General features: G+C 39.6%; 1 protein-coding gene and 1 long non-coding RNA gene across 3 annotated transcripts in view; one reads left to right on the forward strand and one right to left on the reverse strand.

Moving 5' to 3' along the window:
• LOC140342911 (rho guanine nucleotide exchange factor 9) overlaps positions 1–23,568 on the forward strand; it is a 931,826-nt gene that overhangs the window by 561,408 nt on the left and 346,850 nt on the right. The gene's annotated exons all lie outside the window — the stretch shown is intronic.
• On the reverse strand, positions 8,448–13,358 carry LOC140342862 (uncharacterized). 2 transcript variants are annotated; one of them, XR_011923182.1, is made up of 3 exons: positions 13,287–13,358; positions 12,495–12,582; positions 8,448–10,439 (listed from the first exon to the last, which is right to left on the reverse strand). It is a non-coding gene; the product is annotated as an uncharacterized lncRNA (long non-coding RNA). The 2 variants fall into 2 exon arrangements; XR_011923183.1 differs by lacking the exon at positions 12,495–12,582.

Below are 23,568 nucleotides of genomic sequence, written 5' to 3' on the forward strand. Positions count from 1 at the left end.
CTGAAACAACTCAGATGCAGTTGGACTGCAGACTTTCAGCTTTATTTCAGTGAACAAAAAGATTGCATAAAAATCTGAGAAACTAAAGTTTCAGGGGCTCAAAAAGAATTGGACAATAAACTCAAGGGCTATTTCATGGGCTGGTGTGGGCAATTCCTTTGCTGTGTCATTATCAATTAGGCAGATAAAAAAAGGCCTGGAGTTGAAGATTTTACTGTAAGCAGACAACATACGTCAAAGGTGCTCTCCATGAAGGGGAAACAAGTCATCCTTAAGGTACATCATGAGAAAGAAACCAAGCACTGGTAAACTCCGCAATGCCAACACTCTCCAGGAAGTAGGCGTAACGATATCCAAGTCTACCATAAAGAGAAGACTGCATGAAAGTAAATACAGAGGGAGCACTGCAAGGTGCAAGCCACTCATAAGCCTCAAGAATAGAAAGGCTACATCTAAAAAAAAGCCAGCACAGTTCTGGAAAAACATTCTTTGGACAGATGAAACTAAGTTCAACCTTTACCAGAATTATTGCAAGACACTTTGTTTTGGCTGGGTCGTTGGCCTTGGGACTTTTAAAGCATATAATATTTTTTGAACACCTCAAACAATATATTTAGAAATAATCCAATGATTTATTCATTTATAATTCATATAACTTGGTTAAAAACATCACAAACATCCAAAAGATGGTACATATTAAATCCAGAGGTTAGTACATAATGAATAGGCTAATGATATATCGACGCGTTTCTCAGAACGAAGTCCGCTTATATGATCAGGTGATCAGGTTAATATGATGATCAGGTTCAGGTTCCAGGACTTAATGAAATTAAAAGTTTTAAGTCTTGGAAGCTTCTTCCTGTGTTTACTATCGCCGCTTCTTCTTCTTCTTAACCTCCTCCTCCTCTTCAAGCAGACATATCAAAGCAATTGCGGCTTTCTTCTTCCTTGACAAAAATTTGAAAGGCATATTGCACATAGGGAAAATGGAACAGTGTGGTGAATGTTTGATGCGAACACTCGTGCACAGTATTCACTTCCTGTCGTGCACATCACTTCCTGTATCGTTCAAACGATCGCATCTATTGTGTGTACAATATCTGCGAACGATCGTGTCGTTATCTGCATGTACAGGATCGGTGCTATACGATCGTTCGCCGATATCGTGCAGGATCGTTCGTCGTTCGTTTACCAACAATAATTATTGGAAGTGTGTACGTAGCTTTAGGACTGGGGTTGAGTGGTTGGGACTTTCTCCTAATGGGAGGATGCCCACCCCTCATAACGATGACCAGCATCTAATCCTGATAAGGAAGGGCTGTCCAGGACCTCGTAGCCAGGGAAACCCACAATGCACACTCCCCCTATTAATCATGTAGCTGTTGGCTGCACGTAAGAGTTTATTGTCCTTCTGATTGTCTATCATATAGAGCCCAAGCCCCGGATGTGGGAGTGGCAATACATAGCCACGAGGGACGCCAAGCAGAGGAAAGGGCCAGACTATTAAAAAACCTGACACAGGGAGAGCATACTAAGGATCAACAGGGAAACACTATCCTGGAACCAAATCCTAATAGGACAGGGGTACTGGTGAGTGGACGTTTTGCAATCGATAGGGCATGCTTCTATAGGAAGGAAAATATTTGAATAAGGGTTATCTACAAGGCATACAGAAAATAGGCTGACCATTGAACAAATTATTTATACTCTGGTGAACTTTGTAGATTAAATCATGGATAATATATAGCAACTGTTTTTTTTTTTCTCTAAAATATGAAACGATAATTCCATGACTATAGTTTAACTGTTTAGTATTAATCTATTACTAAGTCTATGATAGGCTTAAGCATGAGGGTTTTCATAGGATTTATTGATTTATATGAAATAGTATATTCAGTAGCACTAATTAGATATGACTACATTGATTGCCCCCCTCTTTGTGCTCTTTGTAGCTTTTGAAACAAATCGTCCCCACTTAACATTGGAATATGTATGAATATAGAAAATTACTAGTTTGGAAACAATTGCATCAACAGGTGAGAATATATGTTAAAATCTAAAATGGGGATTAACTAGTTAATTGATAGTGTCTGATGCTCACTCACAGATAGAGGTGTGATAATGAAGGGTTTCAAAATCTTCACTTGTTTGGCTTGTCACTAAGGTGTAAAAATGCAATCAAAGTAAGCTGTTAAAGGTAATTAGCCTTTTTTATTTTAACCTGAAGCCTGTACCAACCTGATATAGAATACCTGCATTGATTGATCCTGCGATTTATTTATCCAGAAAATAGACATCTCTATTGATAGCAGTAAGTGCTCTACATGTCAATACAATATTTGCATAAAGATAATGCTGAGTTGTTATAATGAATATGTAAAATGTCTGTATTAAATAGGCTAATGAACTCCTGATGAAGCGGACTTTGTTCTGAGAAACACGTCAATATATCATTAGCCTATTCATTATGTACTAACCTCTGGATTTAATATGTACCAACTTTTGGATTTTTGTGATGTTTTTAACCATGTTTTATGAATTATGAATTAATAAATCATTGGATTATTTCTAAATATATTGTATGATGTGTTCAAAAAATTAATATATGCTTTAAAAGTCCCAAGGCCAATGACCCAGCCAAAACAAAGTGTCTTGCAATGTTAGATTGAAAGGGATGTGGCATATTCTAATCATCTGCACTAATCTAAAGGAGCTATCTTGAGTACATTTGTTTACCAGAATCATGGAAAGAAAAAAGTATGGAGAAGGACTGGAACAGCTCATGATCCAAAGCATAGCACATCATCTGTAAGTCAGTGTGATGGCTTGGGTGTGCATGGCTGCCAGTGGCACTGGGACACTAGTGTTTATCCATGATATGACACAGGATAGAAGCAGCCGAATGAACTCTGAGGTGTTCAGACACATACTGTCCGCTCAAATCCAGCTAAATGCAGTCACATTGATTGGGAGACGTTTCATAATACAGATGGACAATGACCCAAAACATACAGCCAAAGCAACCCAGGAGTTTATTAACCACCTGGGCGTTAAACCCGACATAGTTCGGGGTAAAAACACTTGCAAAAAGTGTTAAAACCGAACTTTTCCCAGGTGGTTAAAAATTTTAAACAAACGTTGTATTGCAATCCTATTGTCATACATTGTATGACAATCGGATTACAACTGTAAGAATATAATCTACTAGACTCTTGTTTGGACATATTTCTGTAAGTTACAGGTCTACAATTTAAAAAAAAAAATTCATGAAAAACAGTGTACCGCTTTTGGTACAGAAATCTAGACATCAGTGAAACGCCCAGGTGGTTAAAGCAAAGGAGTGGAATATTATTGAATGGCCAAGTCAGTCACCTGATCTGAACCCAATTGAGCATGCATTTCATTTGTTGAACACTAAACTTCGGACACAAAGGCCCACAAACGAACAACAACTGAAAGCCGCTGCAGTAAAGGCCTGGCAGAGTATTAAAAAGAGAGAAACCCAGCATCTGGTGATGTCCATGAGTTCAAGACTAGCCGAGATGAAATTGCCTGCTGCCCCTGAGTCAATAAGGGCAAGTGTGGACTTATCGTAGTGAAGCTGAATAGGTATAGAGGGATGCTAATTGGAGGGGGGAGAGTGATTTAGCAGGCCCCCTTAGAGCATGCTAGGCGCTGAAGTTTTCCAACCTCAGTTGACCTAGCCTAATGAAATGTCCTTTCTGTCTGCAATAGATGCAGAGGCCTGTAGATAAACGCCAGGACCTTTTCTTCTGAAGACAGACTTGAACAGCCCAGTTGCTTGGGTTCTTTTGAAGGAGAAGAAACAAGAGGGGCTGGAGGTTCCAGAGGCAAGATCTCTCTTGGAAACATTCCTGAAAATGGATACAACATTTGGATGGCTAGAGAGATTAGGTCATCCAGAGGAGGGAATCTTTCGACCAGCCAACTTATCCTTGATGCAGTTTGACAGGCCCTGTCAGAAAGTAGCGTGGAGCACCCCATTATTCCAGGTTAAGCTGCCAGGGTTTGAAATTTGACTGCGAACTGTCCTGCAGTAAGTGACCCTTGGCAGAGACGAAGGAGTGCGCCGGCCACTGAGCTGGTTCATCAAAGATACTGTTAAAGAGGACCAGGAAAACCTCAATGTGATTCTTTCTTTCCCAGAGCAGGGACGCCCACGCCAAGGCTTCTCCGGAAAACAAGATTAAATACGCCACCTTAGCCTGGTCAGAGGGGAAATTTTGTGGCTGTGGCTCAAAATGGATGTTGCACTGATTGACGAAGCCACAACAGGTCTTGGGATCGCTAGAGAACCGCTGTGGGGGATGGCATATAAGGTTCAGCAGGTGTACCGGAGGCCAGAAACTGATCCAGGCGAGTGGTAAGAGTATGCAGCTGGCCGAAGAACCTGGATTTGGGTAGCTTCTTGGGTGTCTAGCCACTGGGTAAGGAATTAGTTGGGGTCTGCTGCGGAGTGATTAGGAGGGTACGTCCTGATTGGCCGGCGGGAGGAGCAATATTGATTAAATCTGGAAGAGCAGGCATGCCCGGGCTCAGAACTGCCCGCCTGCACTTTAGCAATGAAGAGGTAAGTGTGACCGCCAATTAGACTGTTGAAAGGATGTTTATTTCATTTGTATAAATGAAAGTCTAAGTATTTTTGGGGAATCAGACTGGATAAACTACAGATTTAGGCTATAAGAGTTTTTGGTCTTTTGTTCTTACCTTTTCCACGGGAACATTATGTGTTTACCACACCCGGCATTTGTCATGTAAAATCAGATTTGGTTGGTTTGATTTTTATATCAGTCTTTATGCATATTTTAGAAAGTTCCCCTCTGTCTTTTGGATACCTCCCAACCTCCCCTAAATTAATGGAGTTTGTTTTTGATGTATATACAGTGATACCTCGGCTATTGAGTGGCCCTACTAATACATTTTTCGGCTAACAATTTCTTTTTTGCACTGTCTATGGGACTCGGCTAACGAATGTAAAAAAAAAAAAAAAAAAAAAAAGAAAGCAGGAAGCAAGAGACCTGATAAGTACTTTCTGTATACTGTATCAGAACATGAGGGAGAGAGTTTGACCTATATAGAGAGGGGCTTCCAGAGTGCCACAGCAAAACTCTTCTCATGCCAGTGTCAGTACTGTAATTTTTATTAATTTTCAAAACAAATACAGAGAAGAAAAAAATAAGAGCAATAAGTCTAAGCATAAAACGGTGAAGCATTTATTCTTTACATTCAAACAGGGCTTCCCTGCTGCTTGTGTGCAGGACGAAGGCTTTGGCGGGGAGGGGCGGTTTGCATGACTTTACAGAAAAAATCCTTTGCTAAACACAGCTGAGGTTGTGGGTGATCTTAGGGGGGCCCTTCTGCAACCTTTTGTAACTCTTTAATGACCAAGATAAAAGACTCTGCATTTGTGTCTTTTTGCATATCAAAGCACAGCTTGCTCCAGAAGTTAATGAATTTCCAGGCTCCATCAAGTTTTTTTGTTTGTTTTTTAGCTTTGTTTGAAATTAACTCACAGTGAGGTTTTTTTTTTTTTTTTTTTTACAGTAACTGACACTACACTGCCTAATAATACGTTAAGACAAAACATTGCATTTATTAAAATAATGTTGCCTGCTGTTACTGGGGGAAGCTGTTCATCTCAGCTTTGTGAGTTTACGCCCTTTCATATTGTGCTTAACCTATCTTTAAATTGTGGCCAGCATCCAGAACGAATTAAATGATTTTTTATAGAAACCTATGGGAAATCACGTTTCGGCTAAAAAATGTGACTCTGGATCTAATTATCTTTGTTAGCTGAGGTATCACTGTATTTTCAAGAATCCTCTAGGGTTTCACAGATGAAATAGGATCAGGTCATCATTAGTTCAGACTTTCTCTACTTGCCTAAAGTGATTTTTTTGGGGGGGGGCTTTAGATGCAGATTGCTTGCACATTATTCTAAAAAAAATATAAAAGGCACAGAGCTTCTCTAATTGCTTTTCTTGATATACTGAATAATTGATGTGCATTTAAAAACATATAGGTATTTATAGAACTACTTGCAAGGTAGATAAAGTTGATTGATAGATATAGAAAGAGAAAAGTGGGTGAGTCTAGTCGTTGTCAACGTACCAGCAAGAAGATAATAAGGTCAGCACAATGCCGCTCTCTTGCCTTGGAAGAATACAAATAATGGGACCACAAATGATGTAGGTCAGGAATAGCATACACCAAGGCTGATAATCTTATGCTCATCAGCTAGCTGCAGGTCAAGTTTCAAAGGTCAGTTGTTGACTGAGCACCCCTGGAGATACATTAAAACTTGTGTATATGGTCTTCACATGCCTCGTTTGAAGCTTCCAGGAAATAGCACAGAACTATGAACCATAGTAAGTTTGTGACCCTTAGTTGGCTTCTTAGTTGGTTGACAAATAATTAAAAAAAACTTTGTTTCAATTTTTCAGTTTTGAGGGTACATTACTGGGAAATTGTAAGTTTTAGTAAGTGACATTAGACACATACCTTGCTAAAGGTACCCATAGCCAAGAGAACTTGTTCATCCTATGTGGAACAGTTCAGAGTTGTTTTTCCAAAGACTTTACAGTCTATGCATTTTGAAGACAAAAAATAAGCCTAGAAGCACTCCAAATGCATTGGTTTCTTCATACTATATACAAATAGCCACACAGCCTATTGTCTGACAAACACAAGATTTATTACAGGTATTTAGCAGTATTATTGAGATTTAGGCAAAAGCTAGTAGACTATTGTAAAGATAGAAGCAACTGAAAAACAAATTACCTTTTTTTTAGCACAGTGGGCCTTGGGAACAGTATCCGCAGTGCAGGTATTAATGTATTTGAAGATCATTAAAGGTTAAAACCAAAGCGGTATTAATTTGCAGAACTTTATGAGAAAGCACCTATTATATTTGGAGTGAAATGAGCGAGTGTTTCTATTGATCAGAGTCAGTGAATGGCAGTTGCGGGGCAAGGCCTTGAATGTAGAATATGTAATTTTTTTTTTTTGGTTTTTTTGGCCCAGTGTAGAATAACATTATTTGTGCAATAAATGATGACTGTATAAACAAAAAAATAAAATGATGTAGAGCATAACTTGATTTGGGGAGTGAAGCGATGCACCTTGCACAATGGGAGAGAATAATTTTTTTTTTTAGTTTATCTAATTTTTTCCTGTATATATAGTTTAGTTCAGGAAAGCAGAAGATATAGGATAAAACCGTTTATAAAAAAAAAAAATAGGGAATGATATAGGAGTAACTAACGCATGGTGATGCAAGTAAGTCATTTGCACTAACGTTTTCTATGTTTTGAGGATTAACGGCTATGAAAGGCTGTGTGTTTGATTATTTCTAATTTTAAAAAGGTTTTACAAATAAAGGGGTGTTTTTGAATGTTCTGAGAACTTTGATTGTATTAGGCTTTCCTAAGTGCCTTATTTTTTTTTCCATTTTTGCTTATATGTGAACATTATTACATTTAATTTATGCCTATGTAAAAGCTCAAATCATTCTTCCTAAAGGGATTAGACAAAGTTTAATAAATCCCTCTTGTTTACAGCAGTATATTTTATTAGGCAAAAGAAAATGTAGGTAATTGTTTAGCAGCCAGAGTGGGTTCTGTATATGAAACCAAAGTAATTTTTCCTGTTTCAATGGGAATTTCTTGCAGTCTTGGCAATATAAACATGTCTGTGTGTTACAAAAACTCCTCCTTATGTTTTGTAGTTACTTTACAGTAGATCATTTGAACAAATAAAGGGATTATTCATAGCCACCTAAGGAGAAGAAAACGATCTTTATAGCATGCACATTTCCAGTTCACATCCTGAAAACTTTTGATTTGATCTCACTTAATTCATCGTCTCTCTTTGTCTGCACCTTATTCTGAACAGCAGTGATCCTTCCTGTGTAACTCTGTATTCTTTGTAGGGCAGCAATCCTTCCTGAGCACTTTTATACTCTGAGCAGAGCAACAATCCTTCCCACTACCCTGCACAGTTTATGTCTATCTGATGGTTGATACAGTTTAGGTCTCAAATTTGCACAATGGTGGAACGTTGTAATTAAGCAGTGCCATTTTCTTAACTTTTTACATAATTTTTTTACATACAGAAAATGCAGCAAGCATACTGGACTGTTAAAGAACATCTGTTCTAGACAGATCAGAATAAATCAAGCTAACAGAATATAGAGTCTACAAGATATGTAAGGAGCTATTGGATAAGTGATCCTATTCGGGTCTACCCCAAACTAAAGCCTTACTTTTGGATGGAATGAATGTGATACATGTGAGCACAGTGGTACCATAAATGTAGAGACAACACATTAAATGTAGCTTTCTGAAATTTGAATTGTAGAAACAGCACTTTGCAAGTTAAAAATTAAAAAGATGCTCATGCTTAGATATTCATAAATAAGATAGCAGTTGTAGGAATTGTAGTAAAAATATAATTCAAGACTGATGCATTGAAAATAAAAATTCATACATGTAAATGTCATCCATTTCCAGTTCAGCAACTCAAACACCCAATGAAAGGATAACACTGGTCAACAAACATTTTCTTGCCAAACATATTAAAGTCATTTTAGGTTATGTTTGATGCACAGATTCCAAATATTGTATTGGTTGTGCTAGATTGGCTCTAGTTTTTGAAATAATACCCGCACAGAAAACTAAAGAAACATGAAAATTAAGCAAAAATAAAATAAGTTTGCCTACGTATACAAAATGAAATTTTTGAAATACTTCATGCCAATATATTCTATATTCAGTATATTTACAGAACTGATCACTAAGAAGTCATTGAAAAACTCTGTACGATTTCCTTTTATGCTGATGATCAGGATAATCATGTTGAAGGCTCCAGCAGTAGTCTGCCATCATGTGTCTATCCCATCTGGCCCAATACCTTTCTACCCCTTGTTCCTCCAAGGTTTTCTGGAAAATTTTGCAAATGGCTATGGAGATAATGTACCTTTTATGCTCATAGTAGCACCCAAATTTTAACGTTTAAGAGAGCAGGTTTTGTAACAGTTCTAGATAATTTTGTGCTTTATGGTTACCAAAGATGTTTTTGACAACCTTGATATAGCTGTGCCAGACAGAAGCTTCAGTATCAGTCATGTAACTTGTGAAATTTGAATCATTTATCAGTTTCTGAATCTGGGATCCATCAAAGATTCCTGCTTTTAATTTTTCAGTACTTAATCCAGGGAAGAATCTACAAATGTATTTGAAGCAATCACCGTCCTTGTTCAGAGCTCTAACAAATTTCTTCATTAAATACCAATTTTATGTGTAGTGGAGGGAGAATGATTTTTTCTTTGTCAGCCATTGGCTCGTTAATGATATTCGCTGCACCCTTTTTCAAGTTTTCCCTTGGAGGCCATGTCACTTTTTTACAGTGATCCTGCTTTGCTCTACTATCCCACAAGCAGATGAAACATGGGTACTTTGTGTAGCCACTTTGCTGTCCAAGTAGGAAGTTTACCATTTTTAAATCAACACATATGGACCACTGCTGTTCATGATAGCAAAGATTTTGTAAGACCATTTCCATATTCCTCTTTAAGTTTTGTAATTGATGCATAGCAGTTGTCATTATGCAGTAAAACAGATTTCAAACTTCGAGTGGAACTGTCAATGAAAAGTCACCAGTCTTCTGCTCGGTATTCTGGTACTCCCATATGGGCGAGTAGTCCAGGGATGTTACAACAATATGTACACAAAGTCTCCATCTTCACTGAAATATGGCGGGAGTGTCACCTCTTTTGTCCTATAAACCGTTATTTTTACTTACGGTCTCAAACAGTTCTTTTCTTTTAGCCTGGATGCTAAAAGTTCAGATGCTTGTTGTAAAAGACTTAGGTCACATATTAAATCATTAGGCTCTTCTTGGGAGAACTGCTGGTTTGATGAAACACTTCCTTCATATTCACTTCCACTGCTAACTCCTAGATTACACTCCAAACCCTGTGTATCCTCCATGTCAGATACAGGAATATCAGGGAGTGTACTGAACACTGGTATGGGAACATCAGCACCATGCGGCACAGGTCATCTTGCTGATTCCAAAGCAGGGTACGCATTTATTTTTCTTTTAACGATTGAAACCTTTTACATTCACAGCACTCAAATAATCATTATGATGATTTTTGGGCTCTCGCCATACCATAGGTACACCAAATTTCAAACTTTTCAGTTATCTATTTTTCACACTCACCTAGACACTCTACAAAAGTTTTGCATACCATATGGGGAGCCCAATACTTATCTTGGTCCCCCAGTTTAATACCAAAATATGCAAGATCTGCTTGTTTCACAAATTCTGTAAAGTTTCTTTTCTGTTTTTGCTGAGAATATTCACCACAACCGTAGCAAAATACATTTAAACAACTTCTTGAAGAACTTGTATTTCTGTAAAAAAAAGAAAATGTATGAATAAAAAGGCAAATGAAAGATTAATGAAAATAATGCTACATTTAATATATAAAATGCAAAACATGGGTGTAAATAAAGATTGATAATGATATGTGGTGTTAAAAGTTGTTGTTGGTAAAATTGTCTATTACGATTCCTGTATCACAAGAACTAGAGCCAATTCAATAAAATGGATGTTGTTTCTGGATTCAGCAGACCTGTAATACACTAAATATATTGAAAAATCCTTGGCAAGTGTTTAATCGGACACACTCATAAAAGTTGGCGAAGTGCACAAACAATATCTGGCTATTTTTGAGGAAAAGTCAACATTTAATAATCACAACCAATTCCTCCAACTGGTCCAATCCCAATTTATATACATATTAAGATAAGGGCTATTGTTTAATCTGAAATGTGCCAAAATCCAGATTTATGGTGTGCGCCAGCAAAGTGGTCTGTTTCAGTTTGTAAGTTGATTTCTACATATCCATCCACTGGAGATTTAACAACTTCAATGCTGGAATGCCAAGTTGGCCAAAAGGTCAAGAGGCAAAGCACCTTATTCACCATATGTGCCCCTTTTTGTGTCATCTAGATAATGGCACTTTAAACATTTATACAAATATGTTTTTAACTGAGTTTTCCAAAGGATGGTAATCTAGCTTTAAATATGGTGGCCAACAAATGTGTGTATATTCCAATTTGAAGTTATTGACTTTTTTTTTTTATCTCACACAAGCGATTTCTAATACATTATTTATTAGCCATTTTAAAAATAAACCATGCCAGTGATTTGCAGTAAACTGTCTCTAGAGGGAAAAAAAAAAAAAAAAAAAAAAAAAAAAAAAAAAAATTGTCCCATTGCCTAACGCTAAACCCCAGACATCTACAATACCCTCTTTCTCAAACCAAAAACATTAGTTATATTCGCTAATAGAACAGGGAAATTGTATTTTGACATATTTACACAAGTGAAATCACTACCGTATTTTTCGGACCATAAGACGCACTTTTTTTCCCTGCATCTTATGGTCCAAATGTAGCCTAAACATATGTTTCTTACTTGTCTCTCCTCTGTTCCCGGAGCGGTGAGCACGGGTCTGGACCGCGGCCGCCTCACAGCTTGCCCGGGCCGTCTCTCCACAGTCCATTCCTCTCCCCCCGGGCTGTCTCTCCACAGTCCATTCCTCTCCCTCTGTGCCCGGAGCGGTGAGCTTGAGCACGGGTATGGACCGCGCCAGGCAGCGCTGCACAAGCCTGCCCAGTCATAGTAAGCCCCACCTCAGCTGCTGTCCCGTCCCCCCTGTATAGCTCCTCCCCCTCCACCTTTTACTTACCCTGTTCTCCTGTCCAGCGCGGCCAGAGTGACTGTGACTCTTGTATCTTGCTCCCAGCGTCCTCCCACTCTCAGCATGATTGGCTGACAAAGTCATGCTGGGAGCAGGAATGCTGAGAGAATTCTCCCAACATGACTTTGTCAGCCAATCATGCTGAGGTTGTTCCCTGAATAGCGTGCTGAACCTCACTGAAGATCACTCTTCACCAGGATCTTCAGTGAGGTACAGCACACATAGTAAAATCACATATACACAGCGCTAATTAATTGCTATGATCTCACCATTGAGCTTAACAGATCCTCCTTAATCGCACAGCTGAAATCTAATCGCCTTAATTGGAAGATTCACAACCCCTATTGCTCATTATTATCAAGGCAGGAATCCGGCTGGCAGTGAGGAGGCGAGTGTACGAGCGCACTCGACTCCGGACCGCGGAAAACCGGCTCGCTGGAAGCGCAGATTTCATTGATGAATTAGGGCCATTATGTGAAAGAACATCCACCTATGGATATTTTTAGAGTGGCCACATCCCTTTTAAAGCATAAAGAGAAATTTGCAGCGAAGAACACCAGTATTTTCAAGGGACTTTTAAGGCCAGTACCAAAAATACATATTAGGAAAAAAACAACAACATTTTATTAATATTAACATTAAAACCACAAATCATTCTATGTGCATAAAACCATAGTTACAAATATTAACCTCTCCTTACAGGGTATCCCTATAGGGAATACACCCCAAATTGTTTCTCTACGTGTTTCACAGAGGTATCCACTTCTTCAGGAGGGAGGAGAGGAAATCTAAAATCATGGAAATGTACATATATTATTTTCATTTATATTGCAATATCAAAGCAGGTACATAATATACAACAAAATTATATCATGTTGACAACCATTCATATCAATGTACCTGGTGTTTGTATTTGAAGCAACCCTCCCACTCAAGTTGGTTTGTGGAGCAAGACAGTGGTAGTAGCAGCCAAACTGTAATATAGTCCAATCTACTAATGTATACTAAACAGTATATATAAATATCTCAAGTTTGTCCTATTTCATGTGCTTATTTCCAAGTGATGAGTTAATCATCTAGTGATCAGTCCCATTTAATCCATCTAGTGTTCCATCAGCATCAAACACCTCTTTGGTTAGGATTATAGATTATTCAAATCCAGACAGTCTGCCTTATGTGTCTCCAAGTGCCACAATTGTGATGTGCAAGGGTTGAGCAATTGATAATGGCTACAAATAAGTGTGACAAAAACACCATCTTCAGTGTCATCCCCCATTGCCTATTGTCAAGGATACAAATTTGCTTTTGCCCACCTAAAGGTTCCTGAAACAATTGATATACTTACTTTCAAATATCATTTAAATATTTACATTGTTACGTAAAGTTTCCGTTGCTATTTAGCATAATCCTATTAAGAGTAAGAAAGCCTTTTAATAACCACCAATTGAAAACATGGTATATTATGGAGTAACAAAAAAACAACCTTACTTACAGTTTAATTTAAGTACACAGACGAGCTACACTTATACCACCGGCTCCCTGTGCGATTAGGTTGGCGTCCCACGTCGCGGTTGATCGTACTATATGGGAGTGACCCACCTACGTCATCCGCCCGCTACAGAGTGCCGCCCAATGCAGCCCGTACACAGCAACTGGAAAGCTGAGAATCCTAACAGGAAACTACAGGACCGCCCACTATTTACAATACAGCCTATCAGGAATATACTTATGTCGCTATGGTTTCGTGACAATGGTAGTCCTACATACTTTAAGGATCTTCTGTGTATATCTTTTTCCTTCTTATATATCACATCAAAAAAAAAAAAAGAAGAAAAAACCCATATGGGCGGAATATTTCCTCATCTTCCATACTTTATATTATCATTCCTAGAGACTATTTCCATTCTAGAGCATATTACATAATCATAAATTATTATTGTTTTTTAGTGAGAGGCATCTTGCAATCAGATAGAGGAGCAGGTACATAAGAACAATTAAACATCAATAAAGCCAGTATAAATCATTGCAATTAGCTTATATCCACAGCTTGATGATTAACTAAGATAGTTGCTGCTAATATTTTTATCTCACAAGATCCCATATTTTCCTTAAATACTGTCAACGTCCCTAGTTACAAACTATATTCAAGAACAGGAAGAGAGACACCCCAGATGGGACTTTCACAACAGTTTTTTTTTCATAAAAGCTTAAATACTTTATTACAGTTGTTTGAATAAAAGTTCATCCATAACATTTTTTTCCCTTTTTCTTATTTAAAGGAGCATCATACTGATGTAGTACATATGCTGAGATTCTCCTTCAATCAACACATTTTGCAAAGTCCACTTCTTCAGGGATATGGTTCAACACAACTAAGTATGTCAGCACTACAATTTAATACAAAGGGCTATTACTGTCATGCAGCACATCATATTTAAATACCTATCAATTGAACTCACAATATAAAGGATACACTTTGTCACCCGAAGCAAAGGCAGGCACAAGGGGAACCAGTGAAGACCACAGCCCACAGATTGAGAAATACTCCAAATACTCTCCCAGTTTCCAGTGATTAATTAGGTCATCCAGACTCAAGAGTCTCACAGTGATTCATAGATCTTTAAATTCATCCAAGGGACCATCAACCACAGGGATCTGCACATATATATATATATATATTGTAGGCAACCAGCAGGAAGGGTACTAGAGGGCAGATATGTGCCATGCAGGTTGCTGACTCAATGCTCTATATTCCAGAGATTGCAGTGTGGCTGTTCTAGCAGGCCATCCTAGGTTTTCCCCACTGCTGGAGAAGAGTCCAGGTGCAGCTCCCAGAGGGCGTAAAAAGGGAATGGCTGCCAGAGAGCACGGGAGGAAAAAGACTCTACTGGAGGGGGCTTGAGAACCTTCCTCTACACAGTGTTTCTGAGAAAGAGTAAAGCTGCGTACACACGTCCAATTTTTATCGTTGGAAATGGACGACGAACGACCGATTGGCCAAAAATCGTTTGTAAAAAAAGTAACCAACGACGCCGACGAACGAGGATAGTCGTTGGAAATGAACGACCGGACACACACACACACACACACATATATATGAAGCAGCTTTGTTGTTCTCTTCTTCTAATAGTATACTCTAAGTATGGCTCCTCACATATTACTATAAGTATAGCCTCTCATGCATTATAAATGTCCTCCAAAATCATTATACATATCAATATTTAACTATTAGACTTCTTCATATATTACATGTGTCCAAACTCTTTCTAACAATGTGTTATAGGTATAACCCCTCATATATTACATGCGTTTTCCAAGTAAATTTTATTACATATACCATTACTCAATCACTAAGCCCTTCCATCCCCTATATATGTCCAGACCCTCATCCCTGTACTTACTTGTAAAACATGATCACAAAAATGGAGAGCAGAAGGAGCTTAGATTGTCCTCAATCGCGGGTGCCTCAAAAGGCAAGCAGAGCACTGTGGAGCACAGCACCGCCTCCCCTTATACTCACCCACACTGGCTGGCACTGGACCCGCATTCCAGTGTCCTAACAAAAAAAAACTACCCGTGAAAAATAACTGCCAGGGGGTGGATACCAGTGGGTGTGTACAATGACCTAATTGTCAGGATAGTTTCACTTTCACTTTGCGTATGAATGCAGCATGTCATCCACTGCAGCCTTACAGGCACTGTTCCCCTAAAAAATCATTCTTTCTAATGGCACACATATTACCCTTAGCCCTAAAAAAAATGTTTGTGCTGTTCAAATGTTTAAAACATCTATATGCGCTAAGAAAAAAGCAAATTTTAAAATTACTTATTTCTTTCCTGTTAGGCAAGAGTTAACTGAGTTCAGCTCCTCTACATAGGCACCTATATAAAAGCTTACGATGGCTGATCGGAGGAGCCGCCTGGGGGTAAATATTGCGACTTTCCGCAGGCTAAACCTCGGCTTTGCCATCAGACTTAGATCCCACAAAAGTCACAAGCACACACACGTTCTTGTTTGCTTCTATAGATATATATATGTGTCTCTCTCTCTCTCTCTCTCTCCTGAACCCTGAACCCCAATTTCCCAGGAACGGTGCTGTGCAGGTGAACAAAATTAGAGGTGCAGGTGTTGCACACATGTGGCTAACACCCCCTAAAATTTCATCAATAGGCCATCGCCAGAACAGGTGGAACTCTGCCCATAAAAAAAAAACTACCATGGTACACTTCGCTGGAGGCTTTTCAGCACCTGAACCCCAATTTCCCATGAACGTTGCAGGTGAACAAATTCATAGGTGCAAGTGGGGGATACTTGTGGCTAACACCCCACAAAATTTCATCAATAGGCCATCGCCAGAACAGGTGGAACTCCACCCATAAAAAAAACACTATGTTACACATTGCTGGAGGCTTCCAGCACCTGAACCCCAATTTTCCATTAACGGTGCAGTGCAGGTGAACAAAATTAGAGGTGCAGATGTGAGACACCTGTGGCTAACACTCCCTAAAATTTCATCAATAGGCCATCGCCAGAACAGGTGGAAATCCACCCATAAAGAAAACTACCATGTTACACATTGCTGCAGGCTTCTATCACCTGAAGCCCAATTTCCTAGGAACAGTGCGGTGCAGGTGAACAAAATCATAGGTGCAAGTGGGGGACACCAGTAGATAACACCCCCTAAAATTTCATAATTTTTTGGGGGGGAGTTCCATCTGTTCTGGGGATAGCCTATTGATGAAATTTTAAGGGGGTGTTAGCCACAGGTGTCCCCCACTTGCACCTCTAAATTTTGTTTACCTGCATTGCACCATTCATGGGAAATTGGTCTTCAGGTTATGATAGCTTACAGCAATGTGTAACAGGGTAGTTTTTTTTTTATGGACGGAGTTCCACCTGTTCTGGCAATGGCCTATTGATGAAATTTAACGGGGTGTTAGCCACAAGTATCCCCCACTTGCACCTATGATTTTGTTCACATGCACAGCACCGTTCATGGAAAATTGGGGTTCAGGTGCTGGAAGTCTCCAGCAATGTGTAACAGGGTAGTTTTTTTTATGGGCAGAATTCCACCTGTTCTGGCGATGGCCTATTGATGAAATTTTAGGGGGTGTTAGCCACAGTTGTCCCCCACTTTCACCTCTAGTTTCGTTCAACTACACCGCACTGTTCCTGGGAAATTGGGGTTCAGGTGATGGAAGCCTCCAGGAATGTGTAACAGGGTAGTTTTTTTTTTATGGGCGGAATTCCACCTGTACTGGCGATGGCCTTTCGAAGAAATTTTACGGGGTGTTAGCCACAGGTATCCCCCACTTGCACCTATGATTTTGCTCACCTGCCTAGGGCCGTTCATGGAAAATTGGGGTTGAAAGTATGGAAGGGGACAGTGTACTGTATTATGAGCATTTTCTAGTTTTGTGACAGGTCTGTATAAATTTGGGGGTTGCACCTCCTTGCTATGTAAGTAGCCCCCGGGGCCCCTATTTTGTTTGTTTAATTTTGGGCTTCTAGACACACTAACTTTTTAAACAGCAACCCTGATGTTCAATTTTCACTACTTTTTATAATTATGACCCCCATATTTTGTAATTTATTAAAGGTTTGAAGATAAAATTTGGTGTACTGCTAGCTACAAGGGGAGAGATGTTTGTACTGGGAGAGATGTAAGGCTGCAGTGGATGACATGCTGCATTCATATGCAAAGTAAAAGTGAAACTTTCCTGAAGATTAGGTCATTGTACACACCCACTGGTATCCGCCCCCTGGCAGTCATTTTTCATGGGTAGTTTTTTTTGTTAAGACACCGGCGTTCCTTGTGCATCGGCGCTGACGTATGGCGTCACGCACGGTCAGCCGGACTTCCGGTTCAATCGTGGAGCGTATCTCAGGCAATAGTCTGAGCATGCGTTCCACTGGGGACCAGGGGACGATCAGGAAAAAACACCCTGCAGGTGGGCTCTCCACAGGAAATCCTGCGGATGAGTTCTCACTAGGAAACCCTATAGATCCTTGTATTAAAGAGGACCAACATTACCAGTGTATTGTCCATAACCCATGCAGCAATACAATATAATTGTGGGTATTCATCATAAATACCCAAACACAGCAGTCCTGCAGGTGGATTCCAAACGAGACATCAGCATTGATAGTACAACACAGACATCTATGTAGCAGTACATTGCAGTTACACAACATTCACAATATATCAACAGTATACAGCATTAGTAATATACAAACAGAAATTATAAAAATGAGCAGCTATATAACAATGCAATACAATAATGTACTATGTTTATACAAGTTGACAATATATCATATAGATGGGCACCAATTAAAATGTTCATAATTCTTATTAATTTGTAGATAGCAGGTGCAATTATCTGATCTTTCAACCTGATGTGATAGGCTGAAGGGGAGACAAGGACACCTTTTTGGTATCATAATTCTCCCACTAATCCCTGCCAGAAGTGTATCCATTTAAAAAGCATCACTTGCTATTTTCTTATCATTTATTTCTATATATAGATCGTTCTAATACAAAATCTCATAAGCCATGAAATAAGAAGAGATACATTTACATTTACCACACAGACACATCATTTAACATAGAACATAACATAAGATATAAGAAATAGGAAGTGAAAACTATAAGGAGTATGCCACAATCAAGCAGACAGGGAGGGGGATGAATATATTAAGGTAGAATATATTAACATTATCCCTTCACTAATGTATTCCCTGTTGTTTATAGAAAGGGCTTGAAACTTAAGACCTTATTTAGTCTGGGAAAATAGTTGGCTTTTAATTGGTAAATCCATTTAGTTTCGGCTTGTAGCAGCCATTTGTCCAAGTCACCTCCTCTAGTATCTAGTGATATATCCTCCAAGGCTAAAAACCTAAGAAAGTTTATATCATAATCATGTTGTAGTGCTATATGACGACTGAGGGGGTGGTAATTTTCCCATAAGTAATTAAATAGATATGCTCGTATATCCTTTTCCGGAAACACTGTTTAGTTTTACCTACATAGTATTTACCGCAAGTGCAGGAGGCCAAATAGTTTCTGCTATCAAATGAAAATGCTTGATACAATTTTGTACATGACTTGTTCTTAGATAATCAAATATATATACTTACATATTCATGCTATATGCTTGAGATGTAGTTGTGTCTGATGTAACAGTAAATCAGTATAAGGGTGACGTGCTGATTCAGTTGAATCATTAAAACCTGAAGTGGAGATGGTAATGTCTTTATTTTACCATTGTGTGTTTTTAAGTTATATTTTAGGTTAAATTAAGTTAAGTTATATTTATAGTTTAAGTTATATTGTCCTATCGGGGAATGGGAAAGAGAATGTCAGATGGGGCCCTCTCTATGTACCTCTGCCACATTTTATTGTGGCGGAGGTACATAGATGATGTGCTTATCATCTGGCATGGGTCTGAAAAATTATTGCTGGAATTTTTCAAAAAAATTCAAAAGAATGCCTACAATTTGCGTTTCACTTTGCAGTATAGCTAAACGTCAATATCATTCCTTGTTATAGAAATCTTCATCAATTCTGATTTATCCCTAGCAACCAAACCTTATTGAAAACCTACTGCGGGAAACACAATATTGTCCGCTAAGAGTGCGCATCCCGAACCATTAAAGAAAAGCGTACCATTTTTCCAATACCTTAGAATAAGGAGGAACTGCTCGAGTAAAGAGGATTTCGAGATAGCGGCTAGGGACCTTCAAAAAAGGCTGATTGAAAGAGGTTATAAAAAAAACAACCCTAAAAAAGGCTTACAATAGGGTTAAACAGAGAGATAGAACACAAATTCTGTTTCCTAAGGAAAGAAAAAGACAAGATACTGATGACCCATTATTCAGCACAGCATCAAACAGTAAGAAATATATGTTGTCAGTTTTGGCCCATACTTACGTCGGATCCAAAGATCAAAATACATATTGGTACTTAGCCAAAGTTGACCTTTAGAAAGTTACCTTCTTTAAAAGATAAGTTAGTACAAAGCCATTTTCAAATAAAGAAGGCTAGCCAATATAACAATGAAAATGGAGGAACACACCCTTGTGGTGGGTGTACACAGTGTGCATGGATTCACACGAATAAGGATAACTTTAAAGGGCCAATTAAAAATCTCTCTAAACTAAAACAAAGAAATAAATTGTAAGACCAAGGGCATCATTTATCTGGCTTTCTGTAATTGTGGGTGTTACTATGTGGGCAAGACGAAAAGGGAGTTTAGGAAGCGAATTTACGAGCATATTTATGCCATCAAAAATGGTAAGATTATAACTCCCTTGAGTCTACACATGGGGACACACCACAATTTTAATCTTGAGGAAGTCAGATTTATAGCCTTGGAGAAAGTTGCTAATGATCTGAGAGGTGGAGATTGGGATAAGATTATTTTGCAGAGAGAATGTAAGTGGATTTATTCCCTTAAAGTGACTCAATACCCGGGCCTGAAAGAGATTTTAAGCTTCACGCCCTTCCTTTAAGTGTCAACTGCCCCTGGCTTTTTTTTTTTTCACAAAAATGTTCGTTATTATGCTAATCACTGTATTTAACCCCAACCCCTCTCATTGTCTAATGCACTCACTTTGAAAAGAAGTTACTACAACTTCTTCCATTGAAAGCATTTTGCATATGTTTAACACACAGGAAAAAAATCCACAACTATTTTTAGCAAATAAAAGAAGTATGGAGACTTTTATGTCAAAGATGGCATGTGATTATAAAACATAAATCCTTACGACAGAATGTTTCTTTTAAACTGTTTTACATACAAAGTAGTACTGTATTTTACGACTGGTAAACTTTTTTACGCTTGTGCTGTCAGAAACTTAACAGATACTGGGGAGTTATTTTCGTTCAGATGCTTTTTATTTTTATTTTTTTGTTTTGTTTTACTCACTGGTATGCATGTGCTATTAATATGTATAGTTTAAGACTTAATTTGTTAGCATGGTTGTCTGCTGATATTAAAAATAGAGAGGGGGAAAAAAGAAAAAGGGTATCCAACATTTTACCAGACACTTTTTCATATAATAAAAATGGGTGTTTTAAAAAAAACAGCACCATCAGATACGCTCATCAACTGTAAGATGCTTATAAAATCCACATTTACAGAATAAATTAAGTCAACTGAAAATACCATGTTGATCCTTTGTTTTGTGTTAAAAATGCCTCATGTATAAAAAAGAAGGTACACAAAAAGTGCCCAAAAGACAGTCATTGTTACAATGGTTAGCAAAAACATTAAAACCACCTGCCAAGGGGGCGTGGCCTGATGGCTGCGGAGTAGGACGCTGCGTTCCCAGCTCCGTATCCCGCTTGGGGGTTTCTGTACGTGTAAGCGCTCCTGCTTTTTTTATCCGACCTGATGGGGCCAAAATTGAAGGGAGCACAGAGAGGACGCCCCGGAGGGGGCGATCCCTCCACCGGAGGCATCTCAGGCTTCTTCCCCGCGGGAGGCCGCTGGGACCGCGACAAGGCCCCAAAGCCGGGGGCTCGATTTTTGACGGCATCTGAAAAGCAGGCACCGTCGGCGCTGTGCTCTTCACCAAAGCCCGGACTGCAGCAAGACCCATCTGAACCAGGTCCAGAGGCCTCCTCTACCTTCCTACAAGAGGTACACCCTGACTCTCCCATTCTTAGCCCCTGCATGATGCCCTCTTTAGAGGCTTCTTTAAGCCATAGCCCGGCTAATACAGACACCGAAGAGGAGTGGGACTGGAAAGCCCACTTACGTGCCTTGCCCACCAAGCAAGATCTTGAACACAGTATAGGGCGCCTGGAAGCGAGCTGCAAGACAGAGTTCCACGCCATACGTGAGTCCGTTCAACAAGTTACTAATGCCACCACAGCTCTACAAACCCAATGCGCTGATCTTTCTTCACAAGTAGTCTCCCATGCGGCTATTTTGGAACGCCATGAGACGCAAATTAATATGTTGTATCTGCTGCATGATGACTCTGAAAACCGCAACAGGCGGAATAACATTCGTATACGGGGCTTACCTGAAACCATACCGAATTCAGAATTGCCTGCAGCTGTCTACTCTATATTTGCTAAGCTCCTTGCTATCCCATCTGATGTCGATATAGAGATAGATCGGATACATAGAACCCTGGGCCCGCGCAGCGTAGATCCGCAACGCCCTTGAGATGTATTTGATATATATATTTGATTCACTTTTACAGAACCAAGGAAGATATCATGAAAAAAGCCAGAGAATCTCCAAATATTGAATACGCCGGGGCTCAGATACAATTGCTGCCTGATCTCTCTAAACATACCTTGGACCTTCGCAGGGCTCTTAAACCATTTTTGACGGTTCTTTGTGAACGGAACATCCCATATAGATGGGGATTTCCCTTCCATCTCATCATCACATCTGGAGGCAGAAGCCTTGTTCTTCGTGAGCCATCCGACCTGCCTCACATTGTACAGGATCTGTGTCTTCCCGACATCATATTACCTGAATGGCCCACGGCGACTTCGCTCCTCACCAGCAAACCAGCGTCATCGCAAGCTACCTCACAACCTCCGCCTGATAATCCTCCAAGCACCTCAGCGGGTCACCTTTCTTCCACTCCTCCTCCCACAACCTAGTCAACTGAACCGGCATCGCCAAAATTCTTATTGGATATCAGGAAACCTTCGCCATTGTCCTTGGCATTTCTGCCTCTCATTCTAAACTTTTTTGTGTTTCTTAGGCTATTAAACGCCACTGGACTACCTCTATACTCAATCTGTTTTATTACCTACCATGCCTGGCCGAAAGAACAGTTTGCCTTTGTTTGGAGCTTTATGTTCCTGTGCTACTAAGCATCATCGGACTACACCTGACAAGATGTTTCTCTCCACGATGGGACTTTTCATGTACTGGTAGCTATATTGAACGTTATTTACCTAATGTTTATTGCTGCAGATCCTGTTGTTAGTTGGTTTGCTTTTCTTGAATGCCCTCTAGATCCTAGATCCTGTGTTTAATTCTGTCTAGGGTTCACTGGGGGGTGCGCGAGCTATATTGCTGTTGCCTCCCCAGTTGGCCCTATTATGGGTCCTGGACTGTTGTACTTCTGTTTCCTCCGACTATTTTTGGCAGGACATCAGTGAACTGCTTGCTCTATGTCAATGCCTTTTGATATATGCTTTGGAGCCTTGCATATGCTGCCAAACATAACCGGACTACGTACCTGACACCGTGCCTATCTGAGAGAACAATCCGCTTCTGATTGGAGCCTTGCCTACGCTGCCAAGCATAGTCGGACTACATCCGATCCTGTGTAGGACGTTTTTCCTCCACAGTGGGACTCTCCATGTACTGGTAGCTATGTTGAGCGTTATTTCTCTAGTGTTTCTTGCTGTAGATTCTGCTGTTAGATTGCTATTCTTGAATGCCCTCTAGATCCTATGGTTGATTATGTTTGGGGCCCACTGGGGGGCGCACGAGCTATACTACTCTCGCCTCCCTAGCTGGCCCTATTATGGGACCTGGGATGCTGTCTCTAATTGTTTAGTATATTGGGCAAATGCTAAGAGTTTGTTCTTACTTTATACATTTTTTTATGGTTTTGCGGGTTCCCCCAGGCGGGATCCACATGTTTGTTTCTAATTGCTTGTTTGCCTTCCCCCGCCGCTCGCAGACACTTCCCCGCATAGGCCTGCTGCCCTCTTGGGCAGTGATTTGGGACCTTTGGGGTCCCGCTTTAGTTTTTTCACCCCACGGTCGAGGTTTTAGCCCGCCTCACCCGT

Source organism: Pyxicephalus adspersus, chromosome W, assembly GCF_032062135.1.
Source record: "Pyxicephalus adspersus chromosome W, UCB_Pads_2.0, whole genome shotgun sequence".
NCBI lineage: Eukaryota > Metazoa > Chordata > Amphibia > Anura > Pyxicephalidae > Pyxicephalus > Pyxicephalus adspersus.